The following is a 17473-nucleotide window of genomic DNA, read 5'->3' as shown; positions in this document are numbered from 1 at the left end:
AATAGAAATTTAGCCCCTAGACACTAGGCAAAACCTTCACTGAAGTAAGTAACAGGCGAAGAAAGAATAGAAATATAACCCCCTGACACTGTCCAACACTTACCCTGATGCAAGTAACCGGTGCAGTAACAATAGAAAGTTGGCCCCCAAACACTGGCCAACACCTTCCCAGATGTGAGTATCTGGCAGGGTAAGAATAGATCATCTTGACCCCAGACACTGGCCAACACCTTCCCTGAAGTTAGTACTCAGCAGAGTTAGAACAGAAATTTAGCCCCCAGATAGTGGCCAGCACCTTTCCTAAGTTAAATACCTGGCAGAGTAAGAATTGAAATTCAGCCCCAAGATACTAGCCACACCTTCCCTGAGGTAAGTAGCCTTCCGAGTAAGAATAGAAAATGTGGCCCCTGACACTGGCCAACACCTTCCCTTAGGTAAGTACTCAGCGGAATACAATTAGATATTTAGCCCCAGACACTGGCCAACACCTTCACTGAGGTAAGAACCCTTTGGAGTAGGGGGGAAGATGGCGGCCGGCTAAGGAGTCCGGTCGGACGCTCCAGAAACTCCGGATCAGATGAGGTGACGCGGGATGACTGGCTGGAAATTCACGTCATTATATGGGTCGTAAGGTGGCTGGGTGATTTGAAAAAACACGAAAAGATCCGGAAACGCCTGAACTGCTGTGGAATTTGCTTCCCTGATAACCAGCGTTGGTCACGGAGACCCCCAGATTCGGGTGAATGGGAGAAACATGAAAAATCGAAAAGACGCCTGACCTGACCTGCCGATAGATTCACTTCCTCGGTAATCAGCATAGGTCAGTCGGACGAAAGATCCCTGGAGTCGGGTGAGCCGGGTGAACGGGTGAACGGGTGAACGAGAAACCAGTATCAAGCAAAGGACTCTCTCACCTTGTCACCTGTTTAGAGCGTCCCTCGTACGGAATATGCGCGACAGCACCCCAGCACTACTCACTGCTCTTAACAGGGAACCCCTGAGCCCTCTTGCTTCAGCATATACAGCAAGGTCTGCTGTCAGCGCTTGGACTGCAGCGCTCAACGCCCGGCGAAGCTATCGCCTAGCAACCGGGAGATTTTCCTTCCGGGTTGGGCAAAACAGAGCTGTGGCTTCAGCAGCGTCAGCGGTTCCTCTCTTTCGGCGGCCTCTCAACTCAAATTCCCCACCCGGTTACTTAACAGAGGTGGCGAAGAGCATTCAGAACCCTCAAGCCTGCATGCATCGAGCAGACAGCACACGCAGGGTGGCAGGAGGACAGACTGATTCCGTAGGAGATCCCCAGAGCTCTAAACCTCACAATAGTGACATCCCAGGGAAAATAAACAGTCGGATTGAAAACTCGGAAAAAGGTGGTGGAAACAAAGGGTCCAAGGGGATAAGCTACTGTCTTAGAAGCAAACAGTTTTTTGCAAGAAACCCTTTGAACACCACGGATTCAGGCATCACCCCTCTCAATACAAAGAAAAAACTAAAAAACTAAATGGTCTAGAGAGAAAATCACTCAAATTATTACCTAAAGAAGGAAACAGACCCAAGGTGCCCTACAACTCTACTGACTCAACCTCCCGAATAACCCCTTCGCTTAGAACCTTTTTCAAGCTACAAAAGGTCGAAGGGCCAGGAGAAATGAACTTATTGTCAGAGGTTTCCCCACTCTCCGGTCCTGCGATGCCTTCCCCGTCATCTCCAAGTATAACTTCTCAAGGGTCGAGTCCACTCTCCGATCCTGCGATGCCTCCTTCGTTATTTTCAAGTATAACTTCTCAGGGGTTGAAGCCGTCAACATCAGCTGAGGCCATAGTCTCAGAAATTACCCCTGATACTCCAGTGGTTCTCCCTGTTCCACGACCCCTCCTGATGCCCCCACAACAGGAAATGCCCCTGAATGGGGATGTAGCGCCAGATGCTGACGCAGAAACCATACGTGAAGAAATAAACAGAGGGGGGGCAACAGGTGAGAAAGAAACAGAAAGAGAAGTGAGACAGGCATCGAATACGAGAATGGAGGTCGAGGGTGAAGGTGAAGGCGAAGAGGAGGACAGCACCCCTGAGGAAACAGGTAATTCCAATTCAGATAAAGTCTTAGCACTACTACTGACTGAAATAAAAAACAGATTCAACGTCTCGGAAAAAAACCAGTCAAAAATCCAAGATACTTGTGAAGCTCTAGACAGCAAACTAACCGCCCTCACAGGGAGGGTTACAGCAGTAGAAATGGAAATGGAATTCCTTAATAAAGAAATCAAACCACATCAGAAAGACATTGACGTCTTAAAATCCAATGAGTGCTCCTTAAGAGAAGATTGAGTCACTGGAAAATCATTCCAGACGAAATAACTTAAGACTCTTGAATATACCAGAAGGGGTGGAAAATGAGGACATTAAGAAATTTGTCCTTTCCTTGCTGGAAGAAAGCTTCCCTTGGGTCAAATCTGAGAACTTAGCTGAAGACATTCAAAGAGTACATCGGGATCCTTTTGGGAGAAATAAGTTAAAAAAGAACCCGAGGAAAATCTTAGTAAATTTTAAATCCTATACTCTTAAAGAGAGATTATTGTCGGAAGCTTTGAAAAAAGGCAACCTTAGAAGTAACGACTGGACCTATAAAATACGCTCAGACATCTCGAAGGCCACGCAGGACAGACAATGGGAGCTGGGTCAGCTGATGCCCCAACTAAAAGCCCTAGGGGCCACTGCACAGATGCGCTTCCCAGCCAGCCTGAGAATTATGTGGTGAAATAAGATGTACAACATAAGAGAACCCAGAGAGGTCATCCTCTTAATGGAAAAAATGAAGGACCCATAAGAAATAATAGAAACAGCAGAATCCCACTGCACTAATGCAATCAATGCAATTAAGGTCCGGAGCTAAGGAGCATGAACAGGGCCTATATGAGGCCCTTTAAAGGAAAAAGGGAGGTCCCCCATGGGTGGGCACAAGTGAAGAAACACAAGAAACACAAAAAACAAAACACAAAAAATAATTTCACTAGGGTGGGGTGCAAAGTAGGGAAAAAATCACAAAAAATTGGTCCTCAAGTTGCAAAGCTCACAAAGATTAGAGAAAACCAGTGCTGCATTCACTTTGTCAGGACAACCAAGGCCGAAGAAAAAAATGGCCAATTATGTAAAGACTAATATTCTATCTTGGAATGTTAATGGCTTAAGAACACAAAAACGGAGAAAAACCATATTCCAGTACCTTAAAAACTCGGCATGCGAAATTTTAATTCTACAAGAAACCCATCTGTTAAAGCAAGAATGGGAAGCTTTCACTAAAAATTTAAGGTGGATAGACACCTCAATTTGCACAAACCAGGCATGCAACATTAAAGGTGTGGCAATTATTTTTAAAAAATCTTTGAACACTAGAATAATTTCCTCGAGGGTAGATAACAAGGGAAGATGGGCAATAGTAGAAGTAATCATACACCAAAAATCATTCACAATAGTGGGATACTATGGCCCCAATTCAGATGACCCATAACCCCTCCAGAGTCTATACTCACAGCTACTTGATTTTTCATCATCTATAACCTGGGGGGGGGGGATTTCAACATTACCATTAATCCGAAAATGGACAGAACCCCAGTTAGAAAAGGTATTTCTCTCCCGAAAATGAGAGAATGGTTGAAAATAGCAATGGAAGATTTAGCGCTCAGGGACATCTGGAGCCTTAAAGGAGATCAATCAACAAGGTTTACTTTTCAAAATAAAAGACTGGGTCACTCTTCTAGGATCGACTTCTTCCTCCTTGATAGTACCCTAGCCGCAAAGGTAGAAAAAGTGGAACATTTACCGGCACATCTCTCGGACCACTCTGCTGTTAAAATAGATTTGAAGTTAGAACAGTTACCCACCCATAAGAGATGGACGGTTGATAGATCCCTTTTTTTAGATCAAGCCTTCATAAACCATCTGAAGCTAGAAACTACCCAGTTCTTCGATCAGAATAGTGAAGGAATGAGCAGTCAGGTAGTATGGGATACATACAAGGCGGTGGTGAGGGGTAACATTAAGAGTTTCGCCGCTTATAAGAACAAAACTGCGAGACAACTGCTAAATAAATTAGAAGGTGAAATAAGAGCGATTGACATACAGCTCCATAAGACCAACCCTGATCCAATAATTAGGTCCCTTAACCAGGAGAGGAAGGAGAAAGAAACATCCCTAAGAGATTCCTTGGAGGCAAGGGTAAAAGAAAAGTGGGAGACGAGTAAACTTGCTCACCACGAATATGGCGAAGGATGTGGTAAGCTACTCGCGTGGAAAATAAAATCAGATCAATCTAGAAATAAAATCAAAGATCTACTAGTAGGGAATCCCCCTAAAAAAAAACTAGATGAAACAATCATTAAGGAGGAATTTGGGCAATTCTTTGGGGGCCTCTACTCAGAAGACTGCTTTCCTACAAAAGCACAGATTGATCGATACTTAGAAAATCTGAGCCTCCCGAGTATCACCTTAGCCCAGACCTTAGAGCTAAACGAAGAAATCTCTGAAGAGGAAGTCACCCAAGTATTAAAAGACCTTAAAAAAGCAAAAGCGGCAGGCCCAGACTCCATCCCAAATGAATTCTACACAGTTCTTCAGGAACCCCTATTACCCCACTTAACATCCCTCTTTAATGATATCTTTGTGGACAAAAAAAAACAACCAGCCTCATGGAATGAAGCAACAATAACATTAATTTTAAAACCAGATAAAAACCTTAGCAAATGCGAATCGTACAGACCCATATCACTTTTAAACTGCGATTACAAAATCTATACTCAGATTCTCACTAAGAGGTTGAGCAAATGCGCATAGAGCATTATTCACGAAGACCAGAAAGGTTTCATAAAAGGTAGACAGTTACAAGATCTCACTCATCAACTTATTGGAGCAATAGACATCTCAGTCCAACAAAAGGTGCCCCTTTCAATTATAACATTAGATGCGGCGAAAGCCTTTGACAGAGTCAACTGGGTTTTCCTACATGCTGTTCTAGACAAATTTAAATTAGGGGTCAATTTCCTGGAGGCCATTAGAAACATTTATAGTTCCCCTTCAGCCAAGATCCTAGTAAATGACAGCCTGTCGGAAGAAATTTTCATCAAAAGAGGCACTAGACAAGGCTGTCCGCTCTCTCCCCTTCTTTTCAACCTATACATAGAACCCCTCGCCCTATCTATTAGAAATAACCTAATGATAAAACCATTCTGCTACAAAAATTGGACAAAAAAAGTTGCACTGTATGCCGATGATCTAATGATTTTTACCGAAAACTTCACCGAAGCAAGTCCTGAAATTGATCAAATGATAAAAGACTTCGGAACTGTCTCAGGCTATCAAACAAATCAAACAAAATCAGAAATCATGGAGTGGAATACTAGGGGTAACTCGCTGCTGGTAAAATCAAAGATTAGATATCTTGGGCTGGATATAGTCAAGGATCTAGATGCACTTCCACAAACAAATTTTAACAGAGTCGTAACAGAAGTAAGGAAACTTTTGATAATATGGAGTGGACTTCCTTTAACATTTCTAGGTAGATCCAATATTCTCAAGATGGCTATCCTCCCAAAACTCACCTTTATATTTAGTGCGATCCCCCTGGAATTTAATAAATCCTCCATACTTAAATTACAGGGAGAATTAAATGGTTTTATATGAAATTCCAAATGCCCGAGAATAGCCTGGAAAAAACTCAGAAGAACAAAAATCCAAGGTGGCATAGCAAGTCCAGACATATTAGAATATTGCAAGGCCTTCCAATTTAAATATACTAGGATACTTCTACAAAATTATGAGGTTTATCCTCCACACTTACAAGCGATGGTAGACACAGGGGGACACTTCCTATATAAATTTGGCCACCAAAAGTTCTTCAAAAAGATTAAACTGAAAATTCTCCAGTCGGCAGCTAAGTTATGGCTGCAAATTAGGAAAACCATAAAAATCCCTAATTATAGTCAATATGCCCCACTCTGGGATTCCCCCGGAACTCCGGATTGCCTTAAAGATCAATTGGCCTTACCGTTAATAAGAGCAGGTATTTTGACCTGGGGGGAATTAATCCTAAATGGCATACTAATTGGTTGGGACTTGTTGACGGAAATCACAGAAGCTCACCTATCAAAGTTCAAATATTACCAACTATCAAGCTGGATAAACTCAATAACAGAACCACTTAAGGGAAACCAGGAACTGGAACTCAAAATGCTCGGAGCTGGCCCCCAGAAAAAAGAAGTTTCATTGTGGTACTGGTCTCTAATAACTGCGGGAGAAGAAAATTTCACGACTCCAGATTCGACCTGGGGAACTTCACTGCCGTTTACAGATCTCTTGAACATATGGCAAGTATCAATGGGGAAATGTTGGGGTATTATCCAGTCTGCCGCATTAAGGAGAAACCATATTTTCACCATTCACAGAGCTTATTGGACCCCAAAGAAACTTTCAAAGTTCAAAAGTCAACAACAAGTGAAAAAATGCCCAAAATGCGGTGAAGATAAGGCGGACGATATCCATATGTTCTGGCGGTGCCCCCAGCTCGAAGACTTCTGGATAAAAGTTGGTAAGACACTGACGGATCTCTTCGGCCATCAAATATCTGTAAGTATGGAACTGGTGTTTTTTGGGATTCAAAAAACAGAGGTAAATACAAGTAATGTTGGCCTAAAACAAGAGAACCTACTTTTTGTATTAATCCTTTTGGCACGTAGAGAAATATGTATAAACTGGGTTTGCACTACTCCACCAAACCATTTAGACTGGTGGAATTCAATTGGTAGAGTGAATAAATTGGATAGAAGTGGAAGACCTAGAAAAAAATACAACTTCTGGGAAATATGGGAGCGTTTTCACAATTCTTGTGACCAAAATCAAGTCCAATGATTTTACTTCTGGCAATACCCCAAATAATTAAGGGCTATCGGTCTCCCCCGTTGTGCCGAGGTGATAAACAGGTTTCCAGTTGCAAGGAAAACTCTTTGTTGATGAAACTCTGAGTTGTTGCCTTAGGAATTCGTAATGGTAGCACTGGTCTCCAATATCAAAACCTGACACAAGTATTGCAAAATGAGGACGTATAAAAAAAAAAAAAAGAACCCTTTGGAGTAAGAATAGAGGTTTAGACCCCAGACACTGGCCAACACCTTCCCTGAGGTAAATACCCTGCAGAGTAGGAATAGAAATGTATTCCCAGACTCTGGCCAACACCTTTCCAGAGGTAAGTACCTGGAGGAATCAGAATAGAAAATCTGGCCCCCAGACAAGGGTCAACACCTTACCGGAAATAAGTATGCAGCAGAGTAAGAATAGAACATCTGGCCCACACACACTGGTCAACACTTTCCCTGAGGTAAGTACCCAGGGAGTAAGCATAGAAATTCAGCCCACAGACACTGGCCAACACCTACCTGAGTTAAGTTCCTGGCAGGGTATGAATAGAAATTTTGATCTCAGACACTGGACAACACCTTCCCTGAGGTAAGTACCTGTTGGAATAAGAATAGAAATCTGGCCCCAGACACTGGTCAACACCGTCCCTAAGGTAAGTACCCTGCAGGGTAAGAAAAGAAATTTAGCACCCAGACATTGGCCAACACTGTCCCTGTGGTAATTATTCAGTGGGGTAAGAATAGAAATGAATCCCCCAAACATTGGCCTACATCGTCCCTGATTTAAGTGCCTGTCGGAGTAAGAATAGAAATTTAGCCTCCAGTAAATGGCCAACACCTTTCCTTGTTTAAGTCCCTGGTGGAGTTAGAATATAAATTAAGGTCCCAGACACTAGCCAACACCTTCCCTGATGTAAGTACCCATAAGACTAAGAATAGAAATTTAGCTCCCAGACACTAGGAAATACATTCCCTGAGGTAAGTACCAGGCAGAGTAAGAAGATAAATTTAGACCCCAGACACTGGCCAAAACCTTCCCTGAGGTAAGCAACCGGCAGATTAAGAATAGAAATCTAGCCCCCAGACACTGGCCAACCCCTTCCCTGAGGTAAGTACCCTGCAGAGTAAGAGGAGTAATTTCCCCCGAGACACTGGACAACACCTTCCCTAAGGTAAGTTCCCGGTGGAGTAAGAATAGAAATTTAGCCTCCAGACACCGGCCAACACGTTCCCTGAGGTAAGTACACAGTGGATTAAGAATAGAAATTTAGCACCCTGGCACTAGCCAACACCTTCCATTATTTAAGTACCTGGTGGAATAAGAATAGAAATTTGGCCCCCAGACACTGGCCAACATCTTCCCTGAGTTAAGTATCCAGCAGAGTAAGAATAGAACATCTGGCCCCAGTCACTGGCCAACACCTTCCCTGAGGTAAGTAACCAGCAGAGTAAGAATAGAAATTTAGCTCCCAGATACTAGTCAACACCTTCCGTAAGGTAAGTACCCAGCAGAGAAAGAATTGAAATTTAGCCCCCAGACACTGGCAAACACCTTTCCTGAGGTAAGTACCTGACGGAGAAAGAATAGAAAATCTGGCACCAGACACTGACCAACACATTCTCTGAGGTAAGTACCAAGCAGAGTAAGAATAGAAATTTAGCTCCCAGATACTGGTCAACACCTTCCATAAGGTACGTACCCAGCAGAGTAAGAATTGAAATTTAGCCCCCAGTCACTGGCAAACACTTTTCCTGAGGTAAGTACCTTATGGAGAAAGAATAGAAATTTAGCCTCTAGATATTATCCATCACCTTCCCTTAGGTAAGTACCTGGCAGAGTAGGAATAGAAAATCTGTCCCCAGACACTGGCCTGCACCGACCCTGAGGTGAGTACCCTGCAGGGTAAGAATAGAACTGTATCCCCCAAACATTGGCCTACACCTTCCCTTATTTAAGTACCTGGCGGAGTAAGAATAGAAATTTAGCCCCCAGAAACTGGCCAACATCTTCCCTGATTTAAGTACCTGGTGGAGTAAGAATATAAATGAAGCCCCCAGACACTAGCCAACACCTTTCCTGAGGTAAGTGCCCATCAGACAAAGAATAGAAATGTATCCCCCAGACACTAGGCAACACCTTCCATGAGGTAAGTAGCAGGCAGAGTAAGAAGAGATATTTAGCCCCCAGACACTGGCCAAAAATTTTCCTGAGGTAATTACCTGTTACAGTAAGAACATAATTTTAGCCCCCTGACACTGGCCAACACCTTCCCTGAGGTAAGTACCTGTCAGATTCAGAATAGAATATTTGGCCCCCAGACACAGGCCAACACCTTCTCTGAGGTAAGTACCTGGCATACTAAGAATGGAAATTTAGCCCCCAGACACTGGTCAGCACCTTCCCTGAGGTAACTACCAGGCGGAGTAAGAATAGAAATGTGGCCCCAGACACTGGCCAAAACCTTCCCTGAGGTAAGTACCCTGCAGAGTAAGACTACAAATCTGCTCCCCCAGACACACTCCAACACCTTCACTGATTTAAGCAACCAGCAGTTTAGGAATTGAAATGTAGCCCCCAGACACTGGCCAACACCTTTCCTGAGGTAAGTACCTAATGGAGTAAGAATAGAAATTTAGCCCCCAGACACTGGCCAACACCTTCCCTTAGTTAAGTACCTGGCAAAGTAAGAAGAGAAATGTATCCCCCAGACACTGGAAAAAACATTCTCTGAGGTAATTACCTAGTACATTAAGAACAGAATTTTAGCCCCCAGATACTGGCTAACACCTTCCGTGAGGTAAGTACCAGTCAGATTAAGAATAGAAAATCTGGCCCCCAGACACATGCCAGCACCTTCCCTGAGGTAAGTACCTAACAGAGTAAGACGAGAAATTTAGCCCCCAGACACTGGTCAACACCTTCCCTAAGGTAACTACCAGGCAGAGTAAGAATAGAAATTTGCCCCTAACACTCTCTGACACTTTCCCTGAGGCAAGTACCCATCGCGGTAAGAATTTAAATTTAGCCCCCAGACACTGGCCAACACTTTCACTGAGGTAAGTACCTGGCAGAGTGAGAATAGAAAATATGACACCCATGCACTGGTCAACACCTGCACTGAGGTAAGTACCAGGCGGAGTAAGAATAGAAAATGTGGCCCCCAGACATTGGCTAACAACATCACAGACGTAAGTACCCAGCAGAGTAAGAATAGAAATTTAGCCTCTAGACACTAGCCATCAACTGCCCTTAGGTAAGTACCCGGCAGAGTAAGAATAGAACATCTGGCCACCAGACACTGGCCAACACCTTCCCTGAGGCAAGTACCCAGCAGAGTAAGAATAGAAATTTAGCCCCAAGACACTTGCCAAGACCTTCCCTGAGGTGAGTACCAGGTGTAGTAAGAATAGAAATGCAGCCCCCAACACTGTCTAACACTTTCCCTGAGGCAAGTAGCCAGTGCAATAAGAATGGAAATGTAGCCCACAGACACTAGCTAACACCTTCCCTGTGGTAAGTACATGGAGGAGTAAGAATAGAAAACCTGTCCCCCAGACACTGGCCAACACCTTCCCTGAAGTAAGTACCCGGCAGAGTAAGAATAGAAAACCTGGCTCCCAGACACTGGGCAACAACTTCCCTGAGGTAAGTATCTGGCAGAGTAAGAACAGAAAATCTGGCCCGCAGACACTGGTCACCACCTTGCCTGAGGTAAGCACCCGGTGGAGAAAGAATAGAAATTTAGCCCCCAGACACTGACCAACATCTTCCCTGAGGTAAGTACCCGGTGGAGAAAGAATAGAACTTTAGCCCCCAGACACTGGCCAACATCTTCCCTCAGGTAATTACCCGCCTGAGTAAGAATAGAATTTTATCCCCCAGACACTGGCCAAAACCTTCCCTGAGGTAAGTACCCGGTTATGTTAGAATAGAAATTTAGCCCCCAGACACTGGCCAACACCTTCCCTGAGGTAAGCAATCGGCGTAGGAAGCATACAAATGTGACCTCAAGAAACTGACCAACACCTTCCCAGAGGTAAGGACCCAACGGAGTGAGAATAGAAATTTAGCCCCATACACTGGCCCACATCTTTCCTGAGGTAAGTACCCGGCGGAACAACAAAATTATTTTACCCCTTGACACTGGCCAAAACCTTCCCTGAGTTAAGTACCTGGCAGAGTTAGAATAGAAAATCTGGCCCCCAGACACTGGCCAACACCTTCTCTGAGGTAAGTTACCGGCAGAGTAAGAATAGAAAATCTGCTCCCCAGACACTGTTCAACACCTTCCCTGAGGTAAGCACCCTACGGAGTAAGAATAGAAAATCTGGCCCCCAGACACTGGCCACCACCATCCCTGAGGTAAGTACCCAGTGGAGTAAGAATAGAGGTATAGCCCTCAGACACTGGCCAACACTTTCCCTGAGGGATGTACCCTGCAGAGTAAGAATAGAAATTTAGCCCCAGAATCTGGTCAACACCTTTATTGAGGTAAGTACCTGGAGGAGTAAGAATAGAAAATCTGGCTCCCAGACACTGGCCTACACCTTCTCTGAGGTAAGTTCCATGCAAAATAAGAATTGGATACCTGGCCCCCAGACACTGGCCAACACTTTCCGTCATGTAACTATCTGGCAGAGTAAGAATCGAAAATCTGGCCCACAGACACTGGTCACTACCTTCCCTGAGGTATGTTCCAAGCGGAGTAAGAATAGAAATGTTGCCCCCAGACACTGCCCAACACCTTTCCTGAGGTAAGTACCTGGCAGGGTATGAATCGAAATTGTGCCCCCAAACACTGGTCAACATCTTCCCTGAGGTAAGTACCCAGCCGAGAAAGAAAATGAATTTAGCCCTTAGAAACTGGACAACACCTTACCTGAGGTAAGTATCCTGCGCAGTAAGAATAGAAATCCAGCCCCCAGTCATTGGTCATCACCTTCCCTAAGGTAAGTACCCAACGGAGTGAGAATAGAAATTTAGCCCCATACACTGGCTAACATCTTCCCTGAGGTAAGTACCCGACAGAAAAAAATATATATACCTCTTGACACTGGCCAAAACCTTCCCTGAGTTAAGTAACCGGCAGAGTAAGAATAGAAAATCTGGCCCCCAGACACTGGCCAACAATTTACCTGCAGTTAGTACCCGGTGTAGTAAGAATAGAAATTTAGACCGCAGACACTGGCCAACACCTTCTCTGAGGTATGTACTCGGAGGAGTAAGAATAGAAAATCTGGCCCCCTGACACTGGCCAACACCTTCTCTGAGGGAAGTTCCTGAGAGAGTAAGAAAAGAAAACCTGACCCCCAGACATTGGTCAACACCTTCCCTGAGGTAAGTACCCTACGGAGTAAGAATAGAAAATCTGTCCCCCAGACACTGGCCTACACCTTCCCTGAAGTAAGTACCCGGCAGAGTAAGAATAGAAAACCTGGCTCCCAGACACTGGCCAACAACTTCCCTGAGGTAAGTATCTGGCAGAATAAGAACAGAAAATCTGGCCTGCAGACACTGGTCATCACTTTGTCTGAGGTAAGCACCCGGTGGAGAAAGAATAGAAATTTAGCTCCAGACACTGGCCAACATCTTCCCTGAGGTAAGTACCCGGTGGAGAAAGAATAGAAATTTAGCCCCCAGACACTGGCCAACATCTTCCCTCAGGTAATTACCCGCCTGAGTAAGAATAGAATTTTATCCCCCAGACACTGGCCAAAACCTTCCCTGAGGTAAGTACCCGGTTATGTTAGAATAGAAATTTAGCCCCCAGACACTGGCCAACACCTTCCCTGAGGTAAGCAATCGGCGTAGGAAGCATACAAATGTGACCTCAAGAAACTGACCAACACCTTCCCAGAGGTAAGGACCCAACGGAGTGAGAATAGAAATTTAGCCCCATACACTGGCCCACATCTTTCCTGAGGTAAGTACCCGGCGGAACAACAAAATTATTTTACCCCTTGACACTGGCCAAAACCTTCCCTGAGTTAAGTACCTGGCAGAGTTAGAATAGAAAATCTGGCCCCCAGACACTGGCCAACACCTTCTCTGAGGTAAGTTACCGGCAGAGTAAGAATAGAAAATCTGCTCCCCAGACACTGTTCAACACCTTCCCTGAGGTAAGCACCCTACGGAGTAAGAATAGAAAATCTGGCCCCCAGACACTGGCCACCACCATCCCTGAGGTAAGTACCCAGTGGAGTAAGAATAGAGGTATAGCCCTCAGACACTGGCCAACACTTTCCCTGAGGGATGTACCCTGCAGAGTAAGAATAGAAATTTAGCCCCAGAATCTGGTCAACACCTTTATTGAGGTAAGTACCTGGAGGAGTAAGAATAGAAAATCTGGCTCCCAGACACTGGCCTACACCTTCTCTGAGGTAAGTTCCATGCAAAATAAGAATTGGATACCTGGCCCCCAGACACTGGCCAACACTTTCCGTCATGTAACTATCTGGCAGAGTAAGAATCGAAAATCTGGCCCACAGACACTGGTCACTACCTTCCCTGAGGTATGTTCCAAGCGGAGTAAGAATAGAAATGTTGCCCCCAGACACTGCCCAACACCTTTCCTGAGGTAAGTACCTGGCAGGGTATGAATCGAAATTGTGCCCCCAAACACTGGTCAACATCTTCCCTGAGGTAAGTACCCAGCCGAGAAAGAAAATGAATTTAGCCCTTAGAAACTGGACAACACCTTACCTGAGGTAAGTATCCTGCGCAGTAAGAATAGAAATCCAGCCCCCAGTCATTGGTCATCACCTTCCCTAAGGTAAGTACCCAACGGAGTGAGAATAGAAATTTAGCCCCATACACTGGCTAACATCTTCCCTGAGGTAAGTACCCGACAGAAAAAAAAATATATACCTCTTGACACTGGCCAAAACCTTCCCTGAGTTAAGTAACCGGCAGAGTAAGAATAGAAAATCTGGCCCCCAGACACTGGCCAACAATTTACCTGCAGTTAGTACCCGGTGTAGTAAGAATAGAAATTTAGACCGCAGACACTGGCCAACACCTTCTCTGAGGTATGTACTCGGAGGAGTAAGAATAGAAAATCTGGCCCCCTGACACTGGCCAACACCTTCTCTGAGGGAAGTTCCTGAGAGAGTAAGAAAAGAAAACCTGACCCCCAGACATTGGTCAACACCTTCCCTGAGGTAAGTACCCTACGGAGTAAGAATAGAAAATCTGTCCCCCAGACACTGGCCTACACCTTCCCTGAAGTAAGTACCCGGCAGAGTAAGAATAGAAAACCTGGCTCCCAGACACTGGCCAACAACTTCCCTGAGGTAAGTATCTGGCAGAATAAGAACAGAAAATCTGGCCTGCAGACACTGGTCATCACTTTGTCTGAGGTAAGCACCCGGTGGAGAAAGAATAGAAATTTAGCTCCAGACACTGGCCAACATCTTCCCTGAGGTAAGTACCCGGTGGAGAAAGAATAGAAATTTAGCCCCCAGACACTGGCCAACATCTTCCCTCAGGTAATTACCCGCCTGAGTAAGAATGGAATTTTATCCCCCAGACACTGGCCAAAACCTTCCCTAAGGTAAGTACCCGGTTGTGTTAGAATAGAAATTTAGCCCCCAGACACTGGCCATCACCTTCACTGAGGTAAGCACCCGGCGTAGGAAGCATACAAATGTAGTCTCCAGAAACTGCCCAACACCTTCCCAGAGGTAAGGATCCAACGGAGTGAGAAAAGAAATTTAGCCCCATACACTGGGCAACATCTTCCCTGAGTTAAGTACCCGGCGGAACAACAAAATTAATTTACCCTTTGACACTGGCCAAAACCTTCCCTGAGTTAAGTACCTGGCAGAGTAACAATAGAAAATCTGGCCCCCAGACACTGGCCAACAATTTACCTGCAGTTAGTACCCGATGGAGTAGGAATAGAAATTCAGCCCACAGACACTGGCCAACACCTTCTCTGAGGTATGTACTCAGAGGAGTAAGAATAGAAAATCTGGACCCCTGACACTGGCCAACACCTTCTCTAAGGTAAGTTACCGGCAGAGTAAGAATAGAAAATCTGACCCCCAGACACTGGTCAACACCTTCCCTGAGGTAAGCACCCTACGGAGTAAGAATAGAAAATCTGGCCCCCAGACACTGGCCACCACCTTCCCTGAGGTAAGTACCCAGTGGATTAAGAATAGAAAATCTGGCCCCCAGACTCTGGCTAACACCTTCACTGAGGTAAGTACCCTTTGGTGTAAGAATAGAGGCATAGCCCTCAGACACTGGCCAACACTTTCCCTGAGGGATGTTCCCTGCAGAGTAAGAATAGAAATTTAGCCCCAGATTCTGGTCAACACCTTTCGTGAGGTAAGTACATGGTGGAGTAAGAATAGAAAATCTGGCTCCCAGACACTGGCCTACACCTTCTCTGATGTAAGTACGCGGCAAAATAAGAATCGGATACCTGGCCCCCAGACACTGGCCAACACTTTCCGTCAGGTAAGTATCTGGCAGAGTAAGAATCGAAAATCTGGCCCACAGACACTGGTCACTACCATCCCTGAGGTACGTTCCAAGCGGAGTAAGAATAGAAATGTTGCCCCCAGACACTGCCCAACACCTTTCCTGAGGTAAGTACCTAGCAGGGTATGAATAGAAATTTTGCCCCCAAACACTGGTCAACATCTTCCCTGAGGTAAGTACCAGGCAGAGTAAGAATAGAAATCAAGCCCCCAGTCATTGGTCATCACCTTCCCTAATGTAAGTACCCGGCACACTAAGAATAGAAATTTAGAGCCCAAACACTGGCCAACACCTTCCCTGAGGTAATTGCCCAGCTGAGTAAGAATGGAATTTCAGACCCCAGACACTAGCCTACACCTTCCCTGAGGTAAGTACCCAGCCGAGTAAGAAAATACATTTAGCTCCCAGAAACTGGACAACACCTTACCTGAGGTAAGTATCCTGCACAGTAAGAATAGAAATTTAGCCCACAGACACTGGCCAACTCCTTCCCTGAGATAAATACCGTGCGGTGTAAGAATAGAAATTTAGCCCTGACACCCTAACCAACACCATCCCTGAGGTAAGTACCCAACGGAGTGAGAATAGAAATTTAGCCCCATACACTGGCCACCATCTTCCCTGAGGTAAGTACCCGGCAGAACAACAAAATAAATTTGCCCCTTGTCACTGGCCAAAACCTTCCTTGAGTTAAGTACCCGGCAGAGTAAGAATAGAAAATCTGGCCCCCAGACACTGGCCAACAATTTACCTGCAGTTAGTACCCGGTGGAGTAGGAATAGAAATTTAGCCCACAGACACTGGCCAACACCTTCTCTGAGGTATGTACTCAGAGGAGTAAGAATAGAAAATCTGGCCCCCTGACACTGGCCAACACCTTCTCTGAGGGAAGTTCCCGAGAGAGTAAGAAAAGAAAACCTGACCCCAGACATTGGTCAACACCTTCCATGAGGTAAGTACCCAGTGGATTAAGAATAGAAAATCTGGCCCCCAGACTCTTGCTATCACCTTCACTAAGGTAAGTACCCTTTGGAGGAAGAATAGAGGTATATCCCTCAGACACTGGCCAGCACTTTCCCTGAGGTATGTACCTGATGGAGTAAGAATAGACATTTAGCCCCCAGACACTGGCCAACACCTTCCCTGAGGTAAGTACCCAGTGGAGTAAGAATAGAAATGTAGCCCCCAGACACTAGCCACAACCTTCCCTTAGGTAAGTACCTGGCAAAGTAAGAAGAGAAATGTATCCCCCAGACACTGGACAAAACATTCTCTGAGGTAATTACCTGGTACATTAATAACAGAATTTTAGCCCCCAGATACTGGCTAACACCTTCCGTGAGGTAAGTACCAGTCAGATTAAGAATAGAAAATCTGGCCCCCAGACACATGCCAACACCTTCCCTGAGGTAAGTACCTCGCAGAGTAAGAAGAGAAATTTAGCCCCTAGACACTGGTCAACACCTTCCCTAAGGTAACTACCAGGCAGAGTAAGAATAGAAATTTGCCCCTAACACTCTCTGACACTTTCCCTGAGGCAAGTACCCATTGCGGTAAGAATTTAAATTTAGCCCCCAGACACTGGCCAACACTTTCACTGAGGTAAGTACCTGGCAGAGTAAAAATAGAAAATATGACACCCATGCACTGGTCAACACCTGCACTGAGGTAAGTACCGGGCAGAGTAAGAATAGAAAATGTGGCCCCCAGACATTGGCTAACACCATCACAGAGGTAAGTACCCAGCAGAGTAAGAATAGAAATTTAGCCTCTAGACACTAGCCATCAACTGCCCTTAGGTAAGTACCCGGCAGAGTAGAAAAGAAAATCTGGCCACCAGACACTGGCCAACACCTTCCCTGAGGCAAGTACCCAGCGGAGTAAGTATATGAATTTAGCCCCCAGACACTTGCCACAGACCTTCCCTGAGGTGAGTACCAGGTGGAGTAAGAATAGAAATGCAGCCCCCAACACTGTCTAACACTTTCTCTGAGGCAAGTATCCAGTGCAATACGAATGGAAATGTAGCCCACAGACACTAGCTAACACCTTCCCTGTGGAAAGTACATGGAGGAGT

The sequence above is a fragment of the Triturus cristatus genome, chromosome 8, assembly GCF_964204655.1.
Source record: "Triturus cristatus chromosome 8, aTriCri1.1, whole genome shotgun sequence".
Lineage (NCBI taxonomy): Eukaryota > Metazoa > Chordata > Amphibia > Caudata > Salamandridae > Triturus > Triturus cristatus.
The sequence above is the reverse complement of the archived record's forward strand: the minus strand, read 5'-3'. Positions refer to the sequence as shown.